Source organism: Rhea pennata, chromosome 7 (assembly GCF_028389875.1).
Source record: "Rhea pennata isolate bPtePen1 chromosome 7, bPtePen1.pri, whole genome shotgun sequence".
NCBI classification, from domain to species: domain Eukaryota; kingdom Metazoa; phylum Chordata; class Aves; order Rheiformes; family Rheidae; genus Rhea; species Rhea pennata.
Window position 1 is genome coordinate 14,329,811 of NC_084669.1, and position 19,267 is coordinate 14,349,077.

Sequence of the window (19,267 nt, forward strand, 5' to 3'; positions counted from 1 at the left end):
GCATAATTAATTACTTATTAAAATATTTTTATTTACATTTTGTATTTCATATTCTGCTATTCTGCAGTTGCATAAAAATGTCTCCTCCTTACCTATCCAAATAGTCCTCTGTGTCAACTCGAAACAGCATCTTGTCACCAACTAAAATATATTTTACCAATTCATATACCTGTTAGCTGTGGATTAATAGTGTTTAGTGGATAAATCAAAACTATGAGAAATTTTCAGGTCCAGATTTACATTAGGCTTTTCAGGTGCTATGCGGTTTTATTGAAAACCAGAAACAAAACTCAAAACAATATTTTTATTTTCAGTTCAGGTGCTGAATTTGTAGTTCTAGCAATAAGGAAAAACTATGTTTTACTTGCAAACTAATCAACTTAGCTTTGGAAGTCTGTCACAATCCTTGTGAGCCTATGTCAACTTTATAATCATATTTTAGGGTAGGACTGCTGTCCGAAATAATCCATTGTCATTAGTCCTGAGTTCAAAAGATCGTTCAGGAACTTGCTAGTTTGATGAACAGCAGTTGGAGTTTGTTCAAGCATAGACGTAGTTTCATTATATAGTACAATACAACCTTTAGTCTCTATAGCATCATTCAGACAAACTGTATTACAAAATGCACCACTGAATTAAGTTTTTAAGTGCTCCATAGAATTAAATACAATTGCAGAGATAAACAGGGAGAAAAACTAAGAATGGGAGAAATGTTTTCAGCTGAGGTTTGAAATTAAAAGCCTGTTATACGTTTGCTTGGTAGCATTACTGCTGTGTATTGTTTCTGAGATGTATGGTAGCAAAAATCAAATGCAGGCTGAAATCGCAGGCTGAATTTTGAGCTTACAGGCAATTTTTAATAATAATAATAATAAAAAACCCCAAACTGTTAAATATTGCTCTTTTTCGTGATTCCTAATATAGCTTTAAATGAAAGTTAATAAACCCTTCATAAACCTCGTAGAAGTATTTATCCTAACCTTTTTCTTTTTTTCTTTTTTTTTTTTAACTTCAAGGGGAACATTTGTTTTTAACAGCAGAAACGTTAGTTTCGTGTTTACTGTTAAACACTGCAGTATTTTACTCTTTGAGAAAACACTGAAAGGAATATTTCCTTTCAAAATTTACAAGAATATTATTTTTGAGACTATCTTAAGGAAAAGGAATGAGCTATTAAAATATGAGGTTTAACTGATGCTTATTGAAAAAAGCAAATAGGTTTATACACTCACATCATACCTGTTGTTTGCAGTTCAGCCTCTTAATAAAATAATGTTTTGGGTAAAAGCTGATCTATGGGTTGTTAATTTGCAGTATGAAGTGTTGCACAGGGATGGGATGGCTCAGGGGTGGTTGCAGAGTAGGCTTCCAGTGCTCTGGCTGATCTGCAACCTTTGAATCCTACGTAAATTGTAGATACCAGATCACAAGGAGGTGTAGGAAGAAGGGCAGACTGTTTGCAGCTCTGCCCTGAAAATCCTCGTGCAAGAGACAGGGGTGGGGTCACGCAGTCATGCTCAGCGAACCCTTTGGTTTGTTCAAATTTGGAATCAGGGAGTACTGTGGGGCGTGGGTAACCCAGCACGATGCAACTTGTCATTGCCTGACCATTGCCAAAATCCTATAGAGTTTTGTAATGACCCAAAGTAGTGTTACTACATAGAAGCTGCTTGGCCTGGGAGGGTGGATTAATCATCTCTGTCCAGGTTGCTGTGGAAACTTTGTGACAGGAACAGGTTCCCTGTTTGGCAAGTTTATGCCTTGTCTTCACTCCTTTAAAAAAGCACCACAGGGTAACTAATCACCTCGGGATAAGAAGTACTCATAAGCCATCCAGCGTAAGCCCACAAAGATGGACAGGCCCTTTGGCTTTACCCGAAGGGAAACTGAGGTCAGCCCTATACTCCACGAGAGGACAGTGCCTTGGGGTGAGTGTGCAGTGCCTGCTGTATGCTGTGTTCCTTCCTCGGGGTGGCTCACGAGCACTGGGAGTCCTGACAGAAAACAGCTGTGCCTTCTTTAGCAGTGAGAATAATAGGAGAGAAAGGTGTCCAGGAATGGAAGCCTTGTCTCACTCTTTGGGATGTGTTGGAGATGAGATAAGTCAGCATGTGGGAATTTCTTCACTTATTGTCTATACTGCATCTACTTTTAAAATTTCATTTATAGTGGCAGCAACACAAATACCATTTGAAATGATATTTCAAGTGGCCATGGTCTAGTTTTTAAAACTTGGCAGTTCTGTGCTTAAGCTTATCTAATTCTTTGAATATCTCCACAATGCACATTCATATAAATATTTGGTACTGTCAAATGTCTGTTTTTTGCTACTGAAGAAATTATTATCTCTATCATGGTTATGATGCATGTAGCAATGATTTTTATTTTGCTTTTTACTCATGATGACTCTTTAACTGGAATGATTCCTAAAACCTTGGACTGTGTACTCTACAAAGAGAGCATGTATAACATGAGTGTGCTTTCCTAACACAACCACAGAGAGAACCCAGCATGTACAATAAATAGAACTCAATGTACAGTAAATAGACCTTAAGCAACATCTGGAAAAAATTGCTTCGATATTTAAGGTAGCCACTGTAAGCAATTGATAATCTAAACCTGGCTACGTTTGGGTAGTCTTTGAGTCCCACACATGCGTTTGAAGGGCTAAAAATGTGCTTAGGAGATCTGGCCCAATGAAGCTAACTTAGGAGAAACACATTTTTTGATACAACGTTAGGAAGTCAAGAAGGGAGCCTGAGTAATTCAACCTAAAAAAGCATAGTAGTCTATGTCAAATCTTGCCACTTCCTCAGTGTGTAACAGAATGTGTACCTTACTGTAAGGTCAAAAGCAGATTTGCTCTTACTTCCCTGACAGTCAGGATCCCATATATAGCAGTAGTGAATGGCTGGCTGTGGGCCAACTCACTCAGTCCTATCATTTTTTCAAGTTTGGTACGGAGTAGCAGAGGCTAACCTTGTTACTTGCTGGTGACCTTAGCTTATTATCCTCTAGGCATGAATATCTGCTGCAGGATTTACCAGTGCAGCCAGTTCTTTTTTGGTAGTTTTGGTAGAGATCAAGGTCTGAGTACGTGGGGGAGATTGAAAACCCATCTGTGATTATTTGTATGCTACCTCCTGTTTACATGTAGGCAAAGAAAACTAGTGGATTCTTAGCCTGTGCATTATCAGCTAAAACTGCTTTAAATTCTACAAAGGTGTAACTCATTAAATGTGGAGAGCAAGAGCTGCAGTAATGAAATACCTGTAGGACTGACTCTGGGATGTGGGCAACTTGTAGGTTTCTCTTTCGAAATTAAAGGGTGTGTAGGCACAAATTCTGCAGGGGGATGAAGGGGAGGCCCAAGGAGATGTGATTCTTTTGAGTTTTGAACATTGGAACAAAGGTGAAGTGAGTTAGTAGGAGCAGAGGCATTGGAACAACATGCTAATACTGTCTGTGTTTTTTGCTCATCCTGTAAATAAGAAGACAGTTTCAGTTTCCCAGAGTATCATTCTGGCTCTTTTCAGCACTGCAGATTTATTTTAAAAAATTCCTTAAAGTCATTGTGCAGTTTAAACTTAGCTAAGTTAGTAATAGAATATTCACAGCTCCCAGATATTTTCAAACAAAAACTTACTATTCTGCACATATGCTTACTACAGGGTTATCATTTAACCTTGCTTGGCACAATTGGTTCAGGGGAAAGGAGAAAGCAGAGGCTTGCTGTAGGGGTTTCTGCAGAAGGCCCTGAAGCAGAGTAGGTTTTCACTGTTTACTTAGGAACAGGCCTTTGGATTAACTGGCTTTCACCCAGGCCTTGTAGTTCTCTATGCTAACATCTGTGTAATGCATAAAATGCTTAAGATGCATTATTTCTAGATTTTCAGTAAGCAAATTGTATCTGAACTCTCCATGAGGGTATACTTCCAAAAATACTTTCCAACCAGGGTGGTCCAGCTTTGGCAGTTGCGGTGGCCCCATCTGGGTTGTGGGACAGTCCTTCTGGGTGGGTTGCCCCTTCCTTGTGTGAGCTGCTGCCTTTCGCCTGGCAGCAGCTGCCGCCTGCACTGCTGCAGCAGCAACAGCTGCATCCCGGCTGGGTATATCAGGTTTGGGAGGAAGCATTTGTCTGTTCCGGCAGTGTTTGCTGCTGGATCTGTATTTGTTATCGCCTTTGAAGGAAGGTTGATGTGGGTGGGAATCAAGTCATAGGTTACTACTTGGACCGCACTCCTCCTGGCATTTGTATCAAAGGTACTGCCTCTGGCTGTAGCTCGTTGCAAGAGAAACTTTATGATCAGCTCCTAAGATACCTGGCGTGGAAGGTAAATACAAAACAGGCTGGGCTTATGCTGTGGCATAAAGCATATCCAAATCTACACCAGCTGAATTCAGCTGGTATTTGGGTTGGTGATGAGTTGCACATAGGCGTGCACAGCAAATAGTAAGGAACAGGGGGTCAGAGAGGAGCATGTGAATGTTCTGCCCTCAGAAACCCTAAGAAGTACTGACTGAGATTTATGCCAGTGTTTTGTAATCATAACACAGCAATTAGTAATAACAACAGCTACAGTTAAGTGCTAGTAATCTGCAGGCTTCTTAGGTAATTTTGGAAGTCAGTGAATGGAACCAATTTGTTTTTTCTAATTTATGATGTTATTAAAAATAAATAACTATTCTTCTTACAGGTCAATTTCCTTTGCTTTTCTTGTCTGCCTCTGAGAAGAGCTCTTTTTTTATTATTTATTTTTAAAGGATGAGCAGTACCTGTTGGCAAAGATATTTCAAATGTTGCTTTCTAATTTTTTCAACTCATCTTTTTTGATATTACAAAGCAATTCGGTTTCAACACCATGCAACGATGTACATGTCATTTGAAGTCAGAGGAAAGGGCTGCAAGATTTGATCTTAAATGTTCTGTCATGTCCTTTCTGTCATTCCATGCGATATTAACTGAGAAGTTTTAAGAACAGATATGTTTGATAGTTGCAGAGTTGTTTCTTTTTCATTGCTTGTTCAGATTGCCTTTTTTATGTTATTCTCTGTGTATGCATTTAGGTCAGGGTGAATTTATTCCCTAAAGAAAATCGAGAAGTTGAACATAAAAAAATTCAGGTACACTGAGCACTTGTTAGCTTGAAGCTGACCCTGGAAACTAGTCTTCTAACTCAGTTCCTTTAGCTTAGCTGTTGTTGTAATACCAGTGGCTGAATGAAGTTGGAAAGAGGAATTCAACATAGAAGCAAGCCAGACTGGTAAATCATCTGTTAGTTCTGCTGTCTGGAAACTGAGGCAGGAGTCAGATTTCATTTTCCTCCTCATGCTGTAAGCATCCGTCAGTTCGTGCACCAGTGATGTTTAAGGGCAGGTCACCAAGGCATTGCCTTTTTTGAGTCTTCAGATGTTTTATTGAGTACTGGATTTCCACATTGCTTTCCTATGTTAAAGAAAAAAGAGAAAAACAAAAAAGAAAACATTGCCAAAAGGTAAGTACGAATATATGAACAGGCTGTCTCTGCAGTCAGCAGACCTTTTCCACCTGTAATCAAAATTGAGACTGCAACTGACAGGGCTGGATAGGACTCTGCTAGAGAAAAAAATGACAAAAATGAGCACTTGCTAACTAAATCTGTAAGGGGATCAAGTAAATAGACATAAAAACTCTTTGCTGTGTTCTTAAAAATATTTGCTCTACCTGAAAGTATCACTAGTAAGCAGTGACTAGGATACCAGAAGATCTTTTGCTAACTCTTTTTGGTCAATAATAGGAATTTAGCCTTTAGAAGGTTTTTGTTTGCCTGTCCTGTTAACCACCTGGTGCCTGCAAACATCCTGGTCAGAATGTCTGACTGTGTAGCTCACACTTGTTTTGGTGTGTCTTACTATCCTGCTTACAAGTGTGTTGAAATGTGATGATTTTAAAAGGAATGACTGTATTAAAAGAAATTGCCAGTGCTGGAGTCATTAGCAGCTGATGTGTGCTGCTTTAAAATGACAAATGAGCAAATTCGATGCAAGTTGGAAACAGCTTTACTTGCTGTGATCTGAGATGAAATATCCATCTATAACTTCTAAGAATTTGAGGACTTTTGTCAGTTCTGATCCAAGGAAACAGCATTATGGCCTTTCTAAGAGTTTGCCGAAAACACATTTGTAGTCAACCCTTATCCTATTTTTTTCACCTTGATAATAGGTTAGGTAGGTTCTTAACCTCTTCTTTTATGTGTATTGTAACTTGCAATATTGCACTAGCAATTTTATGATCCAATGCCAAAAAAAACCTGCTTGCTACACTTGAGCAATCATGAGGGAAACGATGATGAAAAACTAACAATGTTTTACTCATCTACCACTCATTTTTCTTCACAGACATGTAGTGAGTAGATACTAACAAAGACAGCAATTAAAAGCACTTTTAGTGTTCATAAATTGATGTGTGCTGATGGGGTCATCAACAAATAATGGAAAGGTTAGAACATGTAGCAAAGTGTCTTCCAGGAGACCTGCCTTATGATTTTCAGAGCTAGGCTAGGATTATTTCAGTAGCTGTTTAGAAAGCAATTAGAAGGAGGCATTTCTGCGGCTGGATGGGAAACCTTGTGCTGTTTGGGAGCGTGGTCAGCCTGGACGTTTTTCTTTAGCAGACATAGTAGGTCAGGTAACACGTTTAAAAGAAGTTAGCAGAATGATTTTCTCATTGAATCAGGGCTTTCACGCTACTCTGCTTGTGACAGACATTTTTAAAGGTCTCTCGGATTGTTAGGGGTTTGAGCTGTTTGCTAATCTACCATGTGAACACAAGAAAGTGCTGTTGAGTTGAATCTTCAGGTCTACACTAGTGAGATACTTCAGATTTCCTGAAGAGAGAAGTCCAGACCAATGCGAAGGTTTCTGTGTTGGGAACTCTCGGCTCTGATATTGGGATAACAAGGACCTGCTGACAATCCTGACAATATCTTCCCGGTTATTTTTTAATGTCCTCTCATCCTTTAAACTGAGTGATTTCTCCCAGGTAACAGCTGCAGGAGTAGGTCTTGTCACTTGGTCTGTGGTCTCTCTCTCTGACCACAAACAGTGTATGCTGAGAAAGATGCAGAGAGAGCTTTATATGTGCCTTGCTGTATTCTGCCAGGCAACAGACTTCCATGTCAGCAAGATTAGTTTAAAATATTAAAAAACTGAACTGAAGGGACCATGGAAAGTTGACTTTGTTTTCCTGAAATGAATTTGGTGTTTTGTGTTTTATTTGGAAGGGATAGTAAAAAGTTTTCAAAGAAAAGAGGTTGACAGAGTTGGAAAACAGTATTTTGTGTATGCCTTTGGTATCAGTTGATAAAGCTGAGACGGTTAGGTTATCAAAGAAAAGCCAGAAACTTAGCAAAAGCTCAGAGTCATCAGATGAGTTCAGTTATTGTACTGATGGATTAAATTACGTAGATTGCATTAAAATGCCATGTGAACTAACTATTCGAGGACCATGTGAATACTGCAGAGAAAGTATTCATAAATTAATTTATTTGTAGAGTTTCCTGCAATGGTGCCTCAGCACTACATATTTACCAAGATTAAATGAGGTTTGGGGGCTCATAACACCTAGGTAGTGACACAGTTGTGCCCTAAGGACAGATTAGTAATTCTGATTATAATCAGGCAGGCTATAATTACCATGTTGGCCTCTGATTAAAAAACAGGTCACAAAAAGAATGAATTATGCTGCCTGATGCAGGGGATCTTTACACTGTAAGAACATCTTGAAACACCTATAGGCTTCACATTACCATTTTTTTCATCTTGGTGCTTGCTCAGTTATTAAGTCCATGTAGCTTTGTTGTCGTAGGCAAAGAGTTGCAGGGTTGTTGTGTGGGGTTGCAGGCTAGGAACACAGTGCAGGAAAGGTTTTGGTAAATTCCTTCCTGATCTCCACGATGAGTGGTAAACACGTCTTACCTCCAGTCTGGGGAGAAGGAGGATTTCTCTGTGGTCAGGGGAGGGATACCTGTGGCTACTAAACTAGGAGGAATGTAGAGAAGAAGGAAGTTGTCTTCTGGCCTATGTGAGCATTTCCAGAAAGCATAAGGCCAGCACAGGAGTGATTTTGATAAGCTCAGCCTGGATGCAGAAGGTTTCTGCTTTTCTCACCTGAAAGACTAGATCAGCTTCAGGGGAGGCTTCTTGAAAGAGTGATGGGTAACTATAAATGTTAAAGTCAAAGTTTTGAACCTCATGAAATCTGTGGTAGGCTAATATGCTTCTGGAGGCATATATGTTAGGACAACTGAGAAACAAGATCCCCTCCAAATCATGCCTGTATTTTCCTTCCCAGCACCCAACCCAAGGAGTATCATTATTTTATGTTGTTTGTGTTTTACGGACAAAGAGCAGGTTGAAAAACTGGCCCAGTTTTGTATATGAAGTCTGTGGCCGTGGTGGAAATTAAGGTTTTCTCTCCTGTGTCCCCTTCAGTTCCATAGTTCCCAACTCATCCTTCTTCCTTTGCAGAAATGGATTTATTTGTCAATGATCCAGAATTGGTCCATCTTTTATTGGTAGATAAGATCTCAAAATATGCAGCTCTGTTGAGATTCCCCTGGCAAAAGGAAGAGAGACCAAATTAGTGTGTGGTAAGTCTGATAAGTCTCCTCTTAAGGAAGGTAGAGGAAGAAGGGAGTAGCACAGGAAGAGAAAACTTGTAGCAGGAAAAAGAGGTTTATTTGGACAGAGTAGCTCTCAGGATTACCAGATCATCTTCAGCTGTTGAGCTCGGTGTTTATTTTCAGCAACTTTCTGTATAAAGGAGGAGCCAATGTTCCCCAGTTAAACTATGCCAGTTTCTTTTCTGGACAGCATGTCCTCTGCCTAGTGCTGTGTCCAGATGCCCATAGGACTTGCACTGAGTAGCCAGGTGGCTGTCTGCACCAGGGCTCAGCCAGGACAGCTTTCCGCCAAGGCCGGAGGGGGAAAGGTGTGTAGGCTGCCGAATTAGTTCAGCTGCCGATTCTGCTGTCGCATCTGTTTATATAGCCCATAAACATACAGAGAGGGCTCATACTGCATGGAAGAGGGTTTGAGTGTCTGTATTTTTTCCTTTTGGTTTTGAAGATTAAAAAAGAGCTAAAATGAACTTTTATTATCTTTTCTTTTTATATAAAATACTGATGAAGCAGGAACCATGATCTTCAGAGACCAGATTTTTTTTTTCCGAGTAAGCACTGTCAGGTGAAAAAAAAAGGCCAATAAAAATGTTGTCCACCCTCACCTTCAGTGTCTGGAAGATAAAGGGGGCTTTTGGCTGTTTGTATTATCCAAGTTGACCCAGTTGCATGCTTTCAGAATGACTGTGCTACAGATCTGAGTTGTGCATCTCAAATACTTTGTCGGTTACCACTAGGCTTCTGGAAAGGCCCATTAAGTCTTTATTTGCTTCCTGAAATACAGTCGAATCTAATGAAAAGGATCATTGTTTGGAAATACCGTGATCTGGTGCCAAAAGAACTACTGTTGTGTAATCCTTAATAGCAGATTAGAGACAGTTTTTCCTTGGTTGAAATTGGTATGTGCAATGGTGGCTTTCCAATTTTCTTTCTCTCTGGGGATGGCACATCTCATCTTGTTCTTTCTCTTCTGGAACTGTGACTCCCACGAAGGTGCTTAACCTTAAAGAGCTGGTAACAGATCCTTGCACGAATTTGAATACCAAGATTGTACTTAGGGGGTAACAAGCTTAAGGGGACAGGAGAAAACAGCAGTGTCCCTTGAGTAGGGGAAGCACTGATTCCTGTATAGCCAAGGGTTATTTTGTCTACTCTTGTTGGCAAGTTTATTTGTCATCCCTCCCCCCCCCCCAAAAAAAAAAAAACCAAAAACAAAGATGAAAGAATCAATACATAAAAATGTTTCAGGACAGATTTGACATAAAAATACCAGAGGTGAAGTAGAAAAGTTTGAATTTTGCACATCAGAAATGAAAGGATAATTGTTTTCTTCCTTGCAGACATTTCTGCTTTTTGTGCTATTTATGTTAATCTGCCACTCAGCACTCTGTTATGCTACGTTTTTGTAGCAGTGATACCAGTTAGTATCTGCAGATTCCAGTCAAACATTAAAGTCTCAATATGGTGGACATTTGCATCAAAGGTTACCTTGCAGTTTCAGCTAAAGCAAATACATAGGAATTCTTAAATGTTTTAAGGATGGACTGTGTCATAGCAGAGAGATCAGATTAATTTCTAATTTTTAGTCCTTTAACATCCCTGTCTAGTTGGAGCAATTGCTTACAGGAAGAATAGTATGAGTAAAATAGTTTAATTATCTTGTGGGTTTCTTACTGGAATTTATCAGCTGGAAACAAAAAGCACTGAGAACATTATCTTATTATCCACGTCCATACTTGCTGTTGGCAGGCACTCAATTGGACTACAAGTTGGGAATGTCTGCAGCAGGGGTTGCTGCAGACTGCTGTGCTCTTTCCCTGTGGAAGACCTTTTCTTAACAAAATGAGTTTCCTGGGGCCATTAGAGCACACAGCTTGCACTGGGACTTGCTCAGCAGAGCCTCTGTCCATTCACCTTCTGCTTATATCTTTAGAGGTTTCTCTCCAATATTGCTTGTGCTTCAGGCTCTTATTCAGAGACACATTGATTTATAAGGTGAGGAGGAACCAAGAAGATATTCAGCTTGACTTGTCTTCTGTTTAGTTCAGGCTGTTTTATTTTTTCTGTGTTAATTCTTGTCTCTGTGAGAAAAGGCTGATTTAAGTACCTCCCCCCTTCATTTAGAGGCCTCGGATAATGGAGAAACTACTTTATGTCTTGGTAAGTTGCTTCACAATTATCCTTACTGTTAATATTTTTTGTCTCTGTTTAATTTCTAGTTATGGGCACTTGTTCTGTCATTGCTAGTCTGAGGAGCCCTGCACTGTCACGCTTCTTTCCCACGTGTAAATGCCTCCAGATCTCCTGCAGAGTGTCTGCTTGTAAATTGGCAACCTGCCACTGTAGTCATACTCCTTGCCATAGCTTTATTCCTTCCTCAATATAATCAGTACTGTTCTTGAATGGAGACAGCTGGCTGGAGACACTATTCCAGCAGAATTTATAACAGTGACAGAGAGGCACAGAGAGTCTTACTTGATAGCCTTGTATATCCAAGGATCATGTTTGACCTGCAGTCACTGCATTTTTTTGAGCGCTCATGTTAGCTAATTATTCTCTGTGGCATAGCTCTTGCTCTTCTGGATCAAGTCTCACATCCCTTAAGTGTGGTCTGCCTTCTTTGTTTCTAAACTTCTGAAAGAAGTGGAGAAGCAACATTACCTCTAGTGAGGCATTTGTATAAGAAGCAATATGTTGGAAAGGGCTTAATAAAAATGATCTTCTGAAGCACAAGCTGTATAAAAGCTAGAAAATAAGTTAATTAACCTTTTGGAGAGCTTGCGGTTTTGATTTCAAGGTAGCAAAGACAATTACAGATAAGTAAGCAGAATGCGTGGTGTCATGGTACTCAGAAGATCAAATTTGGGGTTTGCTCCATGCTGAATTGCAGTGTGGCTTTCATAGGTTTTGCCAGACTCCTTTTTTATTATTCTGTAAAGTTGATGATAATTAAATCATTATATTTAAAATAATTAAAATACTTCAAATAACTAGTGCCCGTTGGAGTTCCTGAATAAACAGCACTCCTTGGACAGAAATAGGTAGTTGCCATGAAGAACTTCTAATTTACCTGTTCTTTTTTAGCACACCTAATGCATTTGGGTCCCAAGCTATTGCTAGAGCTCTAGGCATGGTGGAAAATAAGCAGCCATCTGTGGATATTAATTCCAGTAGAAACAGTCTGAGAAAAATATCCATGTAAAATAAACAGGATCTTGTTAAATGTGTTTTAGAATGTATCTGTTATACAGCTGTTACTTTAGCATCTGGCTGCATGACAGAAATTAAATTCAGCCCAAAATTAAATCCTATAATAAGCTTCATGAGTCCCATTCTCCCACCTTGTGCCTTACATTTCCAGAAATAGCTCATGAAATACTGTGGTCTATCAGTCAGAATATAGTCAAGTAAATGTATGACCGGAATCTATTCTGCTAGAAGCATGCTCCTGGGAAAAGCAGCTGTGTTGATGTCAGCGCTGTGGTGGTGCGTGAGGAAAACAGATACCCCCATCCTGAGACAGGACTCAAACCACAGACTCTGAAGTAAAGCCAGTGTCTAAGGGTCAGCCAGTGGATGGGAGGCTCTGCACTATCCATGGAGCAAGTTCAGTGTTATGAATCTAATGTCTTAATGAAAACTGCACAAGGCGTATACTGGGTTTTCAATACATGTACCTCTAGATAATGTTAACAGGTTCCTCACAGCAGATCTCTACCTAAACTGTATAGTGCTTATATTGAACTGTGGTACTTAAAGCCAACTACAGTTGCTAATCATCCTGAGCTGAGAGTATACTTTCAATTGTCTCGTGGAAGTAATTTCGTATTGTAGTAGGAAGAGCCTCTTACTTTGTGCTTGCTGCCATCACAGACCTGAAGCCATGGAGTCAAAGGTGAAGCCACCCAGAAGGGGAATGGTTTCAAATCAAGCACTTAACTGTAGACACAACGAGAAAAAAATGTCAGTTTTCTGGTTTAGATCATTTACAAACTTTGATTGCTGGTTTTTGGAAACCGTGGGCTTTCCACTGCCGTCAGAGGACTGGATATATCTGTGTCAAGTCCTGGACATACTAATTTTCCAAAAGCATCAGTAATTGAAAACACCTTTTGGAAACATTTTGTAATTGGCTATTAAGCAATAATGTTGGCAGTAAAACACAAAATGTTTTGAATTGTCACCCCAGAGTTGCGGAGAAAAGGGAAGGAACCATGTGAGCTAGCAGTTGCGTAAAGATGCAATTTAGTATAAGATTGGGAAGTCATTCTTCATCCAAGCTGTTCATACAGCTTGGAACAAGTCAGAAGTTTACTGCTTTAGAGCCTTGGTCATGTGTAGGTGCACGTAATTTTCAGTCTTCAATATTTTGCAGACATGGACTAGTAACATATAATGTTCCTGTTAGAGTGACCAAGATTTATTATATTTCTGTCTTCTAATTCTTCATTAATTAAATCCAGTGTTATCTTTTCTAGTACATTATCTAGTTTTTGCCATCAGGTAAACTTGATGTAGTCTAAAATCTATTCAGCTGATTATTTTAGGATTCCTGGGGAGACATTTTCAGACTGGTTGGTTAAAAATGTTCATCTCTGATGTGTATTGTTTAGCATTCTCATTGGTTGTAAAATGAATGGGACGTACTTCATTATCATCAAGTGATTAAACTGTTATCATCCTCATTTTTAAATACAAACTAGAAATATTTTTTGACGAATTCTACCCCTGGTGCATTATATTCTTATCTCTGGTCTTTTGCTAGAATTTCTATTGTTCTATCATACTTCAAAAATCTCTATTTATTGTTGTTAGCTCTCCAAAAGTGGGACCGCCACCCAATTTCACAAGCAGGTCTGTCACAACACTTTTTTTTTCTGTTTCACATTGTTCTAGTAGGAGCTGAAGGAGTAGTTTATTCTGTTCTCTGGTTTGTTTTGATGATACTCCTGGGTGCTGTGGTCATACTGACTTGTGCGCATCTGGGTCCTGGCAGTTCTGAGTTATCCAGAACTTTTAAAATCCTGGAGAGTTCCCCACCCATCTTCTGCATTGTTCTTCCTAAGCAGGGTGTGAGTAAAGATTTTGGCATTCAGCTCATGTGAATGGTTCCCCTGGGTTTCAGTTATGCCACTTAACATTTTTTTTTCTCCTTACTTGAGAAGGAAATACTTACTTGGTATTTTTAGTTTTAGAAATTCCCTGTTACCTTACCTTCTAGCAGACCCAAAATGGCTTTTCTTTGTAGTTTGCCACATCCCTTTAGTGTGTTTGTGACATGCTTGAGTTTGAATTTGGGGAATGTTTGAGGGTTATTCTCTCCCAAAGACTGCTAGTGGGGCCTCCATCTGCTCAGCTAGTGCTTAACAGAGCTTAGTCACCCTTTGAATGAAATGTGAGTTTGCACAAAAAAGGACTTGCTCCAAGAAACTAACACCAAAAGGCAGGCAAATTAGGGGAAGGGGAATAGCAATTGGTGTTTATACTGGACAGATTAATTGTAACTAGCACAGCAGAGGCCTCTGAAGAGAGCTTCTGCGTGGGCAGAGCAGGTGCTTTCAAGCACAGTGCCTGCGTGGCAGTGTCAGAGAGGAGTCTGAAATGATTGCACAGCAGACAAGTGGATAGGCTGGGAACATGGGTGAAAGACAGGAGAGCAAGGGGGCAGTGCAGAGTTTGAAAAGGGAACAAAAGGTGGGCATTTCTAAAAATGTGTAGAGGTCTGAGCTTGCTGTATCAGTCTAAATCTGAATACATGTTAAACTACTGCCTAAGGAGTATGTGAAGTATCTCTGCTTTCACGCTGCTAGTGCTAGGAACTCAGACTAGTTAGTAGTGCAAGGCTTGGGGGACTAAGACTTCTGCGTTTAGTTCCCACTTGGTCTGTGTCATTACCTTCTTTGTGGCCTGCTATTATCAGCTGATGAAGCAGGGGCAGCACCTCTTGCTGCCTCAAATGTATTATGGGGATGAGAATTTGTGAAGTGCTTTGGGATCGCAGATGTAAGACCTGCCCTGCTGGATGAGGCCAGTGGTCTGTATCCCACGGCGGCAGTAGGAGTTGCTATTTAGGGGGAGTGCACAGTTCTGACCGCTCTCTGCAGTGCATCCCAGGATGTCAGATGCTCCAGAAGACCAGAGGATATGATGCTAAGCTGAGCAGGATTCTCCTCCTCTGATGTCAGTTGTCTTTAAGTGTCTAGTCTAAACTTGTCTTAGATGCGAACTCCTTCTATGCTTTGCAGAGAAAGAGAGAGAGACGCTCCTGGAAAGTGAGTCACTCACTTTTCTTAGCCACAGTAACAGACAGGCCTCTCAGCAGCAGAAAGAACTGTTTTTCCTTCTCCCTGCCCTGCCCATTGGAAGTGTTTGTGAGGCCATGCTATGACCTGGAGCAAGAAAATGATCCACGTTTGAACAAGCCAGCCCTGGTCTTGCTTCCCCCCAACCTTTTTTTTTTTTTTTTTTTCCCCTTTCTTGGGGTTGTTTTAACTTGGATCAGTGATCAGTCCTCAGGCACTGAGACCCCTCAAAGCCGCTTGAGAAGGAACAGCTTTGCAGTGGGGAGCCAAGGACTGCTCTTGGCTTGGCAAGGGCACCAGGAGACGTGTCTGTTTGTAAATCCAGAGGCTCAGACTAGATGCAAAGATTTTAAATGGCTAATGTTAGGTGTGATGATTCCTGGCTCAGTCTGCTTTGCCAATGTGCATGTGTTTGTGTGGGTCGTACTAAAGAGATATTAAGGATTTTTGAAACAGAATGTGTGAGAAGCAGGCAGATGTAGTGCATGGCAAATCAGTGCGAGTATGTTACAACCTTGGGATTGGTTAGCAATGCTTTTGTTTTCTGCTATATAAGCTCTCGGAGAATATCCTGGAAAAAGTGGGATTGTTGTTGCTATGTTGTTTTAGTGTGCGAGTCTCTGATTTGATGTTGCATCATCAAAGTGTTAAAAACAAATTCAGAAAAGAATGTGGACAGTGCATTTAAACTGAACACAAGAAGTATTATCAGGTGCAGAAATTTCTAACTATCCATTGGCAAAAGGAGATAAGAAAAATAATTAGTAAAACTCCATGAAGAAGAATGTTTTTGAGATGTGTTATTTTATACATATGTATGAGTATTAAAAAAAAGAAGGTGTACTATGGCTAATACTTGGAATCAGCTAGAGTCTGACAAAAGAAGCAAATGGATTTATTTCAAAATATGTGTTAAAAATCTCATGTTCTTTTGGAGAAAAAATTGTGTGCTGGACAGTAGCTCTGGATCAAAGCTTCACAGCTGAACTTTAAAATACTTTTTCAAAATGAACCCTGTGCCATAAATGCTATCAGATGTTTAATTAAGACTGTATTAGCAAGGAGCATGTTTGCAATAAATTATAGGGAGATGTTCTGACATACTTTATCTATGTAAAGATTCCTATTTTTATGTGAAGCTATTTACAGATAATTGATTTCAAAAATAGAATTGTAACTAAAGAAAAAGATGCATCATATTTCAGTTGCTTGGAGTTGAGAATATTCAGTGGCTGGCTGCCGGCTCCGTTAGATGTTTAATCCAGTAGCTTACAAGCGTTTGGAGTCATTTAGCCCATCTTAGTTTTCTCTCTGTCCTTGGCACCACTATGAAGTGGAACAATTATATTCAGGGATCAGGTCCTGTGTCTCTTAATCATGCAGGTAGGCTGAATTTTACACCTTTGAAGCATCAGAACAATTTCATCCAAGTCAGTGAGACTTTGTGTGAGCAAAGCTTTTAGGTGGGCAGCGTGCATCACAGTATCTTTTGCAAGTTGTTACTGTTTTATTTCAGACCAATAAGTTACTGTCAGAGTGCCAGTAAAGGCTGCTAAGCTGGAGTGCCTTTGAGTTCACGATTGCAAAACTTCATCATTAGATTCTTTTATTTTGTGCTATATAAACATTAAGACAAAGAAATTCTAATAAATATATAAGGACACAGCTTGCAGATAGAGGTAATATCTTTTATTAGAGCAACTGGTACAGTTTGAAAACTTAGACAACCTTATGTGCCCAAGAGCTTGTCTGTTTTTTCCAGCCATACCAGTTGGTCTAATAAAAGATACTGCCTTTGTCTATAAGCCTTGTCCTCCTGCCTATGAACTAATCATCACAGCTACAGTAAAATACTGATGGAAGATTAAAATAATTCAAGCTTTTCTTGTTTAACTATGAAAACTCAGTTTCTGTGATTTCCTCAAATCTCAGCTTTTCAAATCCCAGCACGCACAGGATGATGCTCTGTAGCTTCTCTTACAGTAGAAGAGGAGAGCTTTGTCACACAGGAGCTCAAACTGCTTCACTCATTCCTCATTTTAGAAAGGATATTACTAAAGGTAACCCACAGAAGTTCTTCTGCCATCTGGATTTTAGTAATCTTTGTATGAAATGTTTGCAGAACTGTCAGACATTTGCGTGGATGGCCAATGGGACTAGTCCCATCGTCATACCTGTGTCAGCATCTCTAACATGGTATGGAGGTGATGTGAACAAGCTGAAGTGGGAAGAGGAGGCTGGCACAAGTTTCTGGCTTTGGCTGTGGGTGTAAATCTTAAAATCTTAAAATGTGTCTGGCAAGAAAACAGAGCAGTGTAGCCCTTCAAAATGGTTGCTAGCTTGGATTCAGACTGCTTTCAGCTGCAAGATCTAGATGCAGACCTCTGTGAGTTGGCTTTCGTAGTTTCCTGTGCAAAAGTCGAAACACCAACCATTCAGCTTTTTTTTTTTTTTTTTTTTTAGTGCTATTTTACTTGTAATTTAGAGGCTTTAAATATGTTTTGTCTTTTGAGTCTGAATCCACAGATCAAAGTTAGTAGCTTTAAAATAGTTCCACTTAAGACTGAGGCAGTTGTGATCTGAACTGTCTTGAAAACTTTATGGACTAGACAGTTTTCTACCCTTTGGGGACACAAGCCCTCTCTGTAGTTTGCAGTGTTAGGTGTCCTACTAGACCCTGCACCGTGCTGTGCATCTCAAACTGCTTTCTCTCATCCACTGACCTGCAGTCCGTCACTGTTCTTTTGCATGGGCGTTCCAGCCCTCCCGATGTCCTTCTCTTCCCCCAGGCCCACTGCAGTCCCTGCTGCATATAGCTAACGGTGCCACAGGCAGAGTGCCTTGCCTTTAAAGTGGAACAGGTTGATGCTTGCAGGCCATTTAGTTCTGCGCCCGATGCTGTCATCCATCCGCTTGCCTTTGGGCATGGTTTAAATAGCTGGTAATTGCTTACAAACCCTTAGTGGCCTGGACCTGGGCTATTTTAGAAGCCGCTTCTCCCTGCATGCCCTGTTGTGGAAGTTGCGGTTGGCTGGCATGCCCCATCTCCCTGTTCCTGCCGGTGACCTCCTGGGTGTGTTGCAGGGAATTCATGGTAGAGAGCTCTCAGCTCTGGAATGCATTCCCTTAGGCTGCCTGCCAACACCTAAATTTGGTGACCTTTAGGATGCGGCATAAGATGTATTTGTAAACCTTGCTTATAGTAACTGGGAGACGAGCAGAGAATGCTGGGGGTAAGATGAACATATTTTTGACAGCCAATCTATTTACTTTCTGTTTGATTTTTATGACAAGCAAATAGTAGATAAATAAACTAATAAATGCTGTGGCGATCACAACTGTTGCTCTTTTGTCAAGATTAAAACTAGAAAAATAATAAAGATTTCCTCAAAGAGAGTGAGCACATGCGTGACACTCAGAAGTGCAGTGTTAGAATTCTAACATCAGTTTGAACATTCAGTCTACTCTTTACTTTGCTGAAATCATCTGGTTTCCCTTCTGGAAAATTAAAGTAGTCATATTTTAAAGGTGCCTGAAAGTGATTACTGTATTCCTGTAGCTTGTGGGGTTTTTTTTTTCTTCTTTCAAGGAAGAGCAAACAAGCCAAATCCTTTGATCTGACAGTCACAGTGGTTACACAAGAGTGTGGCTTCATGTTATATATGATTTGGTATAACTGTGGGATGCATTTTCCACCCCATTCCTTGCACTGGCTCTAACATTAGAGTAATGGCAGGTTGGACTGACCAGTGAAGAACTAACACATATTCTTGTTTGGTTTTTTTTGTGAATTTATTTTGATGGGTTAGAGCTTGGATTGGCGAACTGAACAGACTCAGTGTGGGGCTATGTCATTAGATGCTGATTATCTGATCCAATGGATGCAGCAGGATGTGTGTCTGGAATGATGATGAGGGGAGCAGGACTTCCTGAGTGTGCTGATAAAACAATTGGGAAATGTACCCCTGTTGCCTCACTGCAGGGGCCTCTCTGAAGATAAAGACTATCTACTGACTTATTTTGGAGAACCAGTACTCGTGTTGGCGTGCAGATTATCTGTGGAGGAAGTTATATGTGTGAAGATCTGATGGTGGATGTTTGCATTCCTGGTATTACAGTCTTGCATGTGTTCTTTGCTCTGCCTGAATGTGGCTGACCTGCAGAGGACACAAGATACTAGAATAATCTTTCTACTTTTCTTCCAATTCTTTCTGCTTATTTAGCATCTGTCTTTTCTGTAGCTTTGTCTTTGCTGCCTTGAAGACAAACAAAAAGCAAAGTCAGAGACAAGACTCACTATTTTTA

General features: G+C 40.1%; 1 protein-coding gene across 3 annotated transcripts in view; it reads left to right on the top strand.

Annotated features, from left to right (window-relative positions):
• NT5C2 (5'-nucleotidase, cytosolic II) overlaps positions 1 to 19,267 on the top strand; it is a 63,411-nt gene that overhangs the window by 1,472 nt on the left and 42,672 nt on the right. Inside the window, exon 1 of one of the 3 annotated variants that reach the window (XM_062580751.1) lies at positions 10,800 to 10,820. The exons of the other annotated variants lie outside the window; for them this stretch is intronic. The gene's annotated coding sequence lies outside the window, so the exon portion shown is untranslated. Of the gene's footprint in view, positions 1 to 10,799; positions 10,821 to 19,267 lie in introns of those variants that run through there. 3 annotated transcript variants of the gene reach the window in all.